The sequence below is a fragment of the Pistacia vera genome, unplaced genomic scaffold (assembly GCF_008641045.1).
Source record: "Pistacia vera cultivar Batoury unplaced genomic scaffold, PisVer_v2 Contig105, whole genome shotgun sequence".
Classification (NCBI taxonomy): Eukaryota; Viridiplantae; Streptophyta; class Magnoliopsida; order Sapindales; family Anacardiaceae; genus Pistacia; species Pistacia vera.
The window spans coordinates 45,061-49,494 of record NW_022195082.1 but is presented as its reverse complement, the minus strand read 5'-3'; the positions used below and the strand labels follow the sequence as shown (position 1 = coordinate 49,494).

The 4,434-nt window shown below is 33.5% G+C and overlaps 1 long non-coding RNA gene across 14 annotated transcripts; it reads right to left on the bottom strand.

Annotated features, from left to right (window-relative positions):
• Positions 1–418: 418 nt before the first annotated feature.
• On the bottom strand, positions 419–4,186 carry LOC116128057. 14 transcript variants are annotated; one of them, XR_004127685.1, is made up of 11 exons: positions 3,982–4,186; positions 3,641–3,738; positions 3,423–3,565; positions 2,856–3,092; positions 2,522–2,752; positions 2,197–2,323; positions 1,964–2,040; positions 1,811–1,870; positions 1,358–1,494; positions 713–1,235; positions 419–639 (listed from the first exon to the last, which is right to left on the bottom strand). It is a non-coding gene; the product is annotated as an uncharacterized LOC116128057 (long non-coding RNA). The 14 variants fall into 14 exon arrangements; XR_004127688.1 differs by having other exon boundaries at positions 1,358–1,485; XR_004127691.1 differs by having other exon boundaries at positions 1,811–2,040; positions 2,522–2,549; positions 2,660–2,752.
• Between the last annotated feature and the right edge of the window lie 248 nt (positions 4,187–4,434).

The window sequence follows — 4,434 nt, the reverse complement described above, 5'->3', positions numbered from 1 at the left end:
TCAAAGTGATATTTCTTTCTGTTAATATAATATACCCCATAATAAAATATTATATAATCCAAACGCCCTATAAGTATAAGTTTAACGCTTTACATTACTTATGACTTTAATTACCACTATTCAGTATTTTATATTAGAAATTAAACCATGTTATAAGTTTCCTATATTATGCATGGTTGTTAGATCAATTTTTTTTTTTTAAATTTATTTAGTAGACTTTTAGGTTTGATCATATCTTTATTCTGTTACATTACACATTATTCTTTGATTTCAACTTCATACTATTACAATACCCCACGATATTAATTGAATCCGCTCCTCCAACTCATTATAGATTCATAAATTTAATTGGTCTTCATAGGATTTCCTTTTTGATGAACATATTTGAAATTTAACAAACATATTCTCATATTGGCTTTTGAAGCTAAGACATGTCAAACTTTTTATTGCTGTAACTCGGTATATAATGTTTGGTACAATGGTAGTGGATGTCTATACAAATCATCTAAGATTGATGACCTACTAATTCAACATTCGAAATCCCCAAAACCTAAATGCAAGGAGAGCATTAGAAAATTCAAACACTTTCTTTAGCTCTTCAAATGCATTTATGATCTTTGTGTCAAACCCACCTGCAAACTGAACATTCTGACTGTTGGTAAAAGACATGATGAGAATGAAAGGATTTAACATGTAGGGAGTTTGAGTTTACCTGGTGTACTTTATTGGCAAATCCAACTCCTTGAAGTAACAGTTGTTGCAAACATTCGTTAATGGACCTAGCCAATGAGTCCTGTATCAAACATCCATTCCCATGGGATCTGAAAATCCCTGTATCTTTTACTGCTACTTTCTCTCGTTCTTTCTGTGTTGTTAACAATTTGCGCCAACTTGCAAGTTTCATATTTATTCATGCAATAATATTAATTTATACTATCAAATTTCATCACTACGTTTTAGTAATTCAGCTTATACATGCTCCCCTGTCTTGCAATGCTTGCAACCTTCTTGTTGCCTAAGCCAAAGACTCTTTGTGGTTGTCCTCAAATGATGAAAGCAGCTTCTCTTAAAGCACCTACTTTTTGTTCTGGCCATTGTGGGAAGTGCTTCAACACTGCCCTTTCATCAATCAAGGACGATAACTCCCCATCTTGCCATCTAACAAATGTCTCCACATCAGATATCTCTGAAAAGCTTGCTGATTCCACCTCTTTGATCAACAAATGTATGAATTCCTTTTGTTTTTTGACATCAGATTTTATTTGTGTATCAATGTGCATATTGTCAAAGAAGGTAATCATATTTGCAAAACAAAAGAGAAAATCTCAATGAAACGATAAGATACTGTTACACTTACAGCTAAAAGACAGCGTGAGCAGATCTCAATCTCTCCAACATGTTCTTGCTGCTAGTGTAGCATCACTTGAGTCATTCCACTGCTCCACTAAGTCAGCTTCATTTGCTTTTTTTGACAGAGAACGTGAGCTGCATAATCTAGAAATCAAGTCACAATCCACTCTTGGCATAAATAATAAATCAACAATCACAAAACCCAAGAAATTCATCAATTTAGTATCCTTTTTGAGGTAATGAAAATCATGCTCAAATTTAAGACTGTTAGATCATTGTAATGCATAAAGAAACTAATGAACTTAAATTTTGATATAAAAGAATGCACTCATTGAATTAGACGAAACAAAGAAAGGAAAAATGAAGAAGGAATGAACAATAACAACTGCAAAAAAAGAAGACAGGTCATTATGGACAATAAATTGTGGAATGGTAATTAAACAAAATGAATTTACTATACCAGCAAAGAAGGGTAAAATTTATGTGAAATAAAAGCAACTTTTAGTCCTTCTCAAAAGATCTGAATAGAGCAAATGAAGAGGTATGAACATCTAAGCCTCATAACAACAGCACTAAATGGAAGAAAAGACACGAAAAACGCCTTGTCTATCACCTCGCGAAAATTGTGATGACAATAGTAGCCAGAGGAAAAGAACAGAAGTCAGTGGATGAAACCCTTGCCCCACCTCGCTGCAATGTAGGTACAAATTTAATGGTGGAGGGTACAGGTTACAAATTCATGGTTAATGTAAAAATTGAATGGAAAAATAACAGAAAAACAAATTACATGAACATGAGAATTTAACAGCCATGGAATTCTACTACCAAAAGGAAAAAAAAAATTACCTTTTTCAAAGTCTCTTCCCCATTGACATCCACTTCAAGATCACAGCAAACTGCCATGACTCTAAATGAAAACAAGCCAAAAACTAACCCACCTCAACCTTCAAATAAGCTCAAAACTCTGTGCCCCCTGGAAAATCATGGGATATCAGTTAAGAAAAAATAAAACTTGATTCTGAGCATGTTAAAGGATTGCATAGGCATATTCAGGAGAATATAAAACAATAATGGCAGGAATGATTCATATCAGCCACACAACACAGGCTTCAACTGTAGCCAGTCAAGCACCCACAAAGTTATGGTATATTTGGCATACTGTAAAATATACCTATAATCTTTGTCTTGCTTCCAATCACCTGAAAACAAACAAAATTATTAACCAAACTCTTTGCAAATGAAATTCATAACTCAACTGATTTTCTATAAGGTTCTAATCAGGACTTGATAAAATTAAAAGAGCAACAACCAGACCAAACACGTGATAAAGGGTGGGTACCTCATATAATTGAACGACGTTGGGATGCTTTATCAACTTCATTGTGGAAATATCCTGGTTGATCTGCAAAATTATGCATAGAGCATATTAATAACTTGACAAAACATGAAATAAATTGCTATGAAGATAGTTGAAACAGTAACCATCCAGAGAGTAATTTAGAGACCTGTTCAACCATCTTGTGCTTGAGAACTTTCTCTTCATCAAGGATATTAAGAGTCACAGGTTCCCCAGTCTCAGAATTTCTTGCAAACTTCACTTTTGCAAATGTACCCTCACCAATTGTTCTTCCCACCTCAAATTTACCGACGCAGCATTTAATTTTAGGTTGACTCATTCTTTCTTTCCTTCTTTAACCAGAACTTCTGCAAGCAGGTTTATGTAAACTCTCACACCCAAATTACTGCAAACATAAATTCAACCATCATTAACATCATATGAAGTTTGTGAGATCTGATGATAAAATTAAGCATCTCAAACCAATGTTCACATCTAAATATCAAATTAAAAACTACTGGTTCGTTAAAAGAAACCCAATTGAAGTTCATTTCCTTTTTCTAGTATCTCCTATCATTACAGGAAAAAAAAGTAAAAATAAAATAAAAAGCAGATAAATAAAAATAAAACCCACTTACAAAACACCTTAAAGTTGCTACAAATAAAGCTTTAAAGTGCCAAATCGAATACAAAACAAAGATTTAAAGAAGAGAATTAACCTAACTTTAAAATATACCTATTACAGCACGAAATTCAGATCTTGGATTGAAGTTAGTTGCAAGGGGCGAGTTGTTCTGTTTTTTGAGTGATGGAGAGACAAAGAGGAGAGGCGGCGGATACTGACTCACTGAGTGCTGTTTCTGTTTTGCCTGTCTTTGTCTTCCATTAAAAGTAGCAATTATGAGTATGAAATTATGAATTAACAAAATTAGGAGCCAAAAAGAGAGATCCTACCTTTCCTTGTGGGGCTTGTTCGGTTACTAAATTTCCAATATCTTGAAGAACCCTCCTGCCCCTTCCATCTCCTAATGCATTCTTCTGCTTCACTTCCCCTAAATGATCTCCAAGAAATTCAATTTCCAAAAATCTTTGTTACAACACGGATGACCAACAAAATCACACAGAAAACTAATAAAAGAAATTTCAACCAAATGTTTGCAAGATCTAAAGAAAGAACACTATACACGATCCCAAATTAACATTTCTCAGCAAGCCCAGTTGCGAAAACCATAAACACGAAAGATGGTGAAGCTGGGACAGAATTTAGTTAAAGATTCAGTGAAAAAAAATGGTACCTTTAAGCTGATATTGAAAACTTCGCTATGATTATCATCCCCATTGCCCACGTGATTCTCACTAGCACCACACGCAATGTCCTCCGCCAGTTTGTTCTTTGTGAATAAATAATTTTCAATTCTTTTTACTTGGAGAAGAAGATGGAAGGCTTGAGAATTGCGAGGAGGTCATTTCTGAGGTTGAGATATGTAACAAGAAAAGAAATGAAAGATTCGGGGAAGCGTTTTAATTTAAGCGAATGTGATGGTTTAAACACCTTTTTTTGGATGAATTTTTTAATTTTTTTTTTTTTAATTAGAACTTTGAAATATTAATTTAGTAATTAATTATTGTATTTTTTATTAAACCTTTGTAATACAAATGCAGTAATTAATATATGTCCATATCACACATCTTACATGGAATTTAAATGATAAGAGTAGGCTTCAGAATTATGTTAATATGTCAAGAGT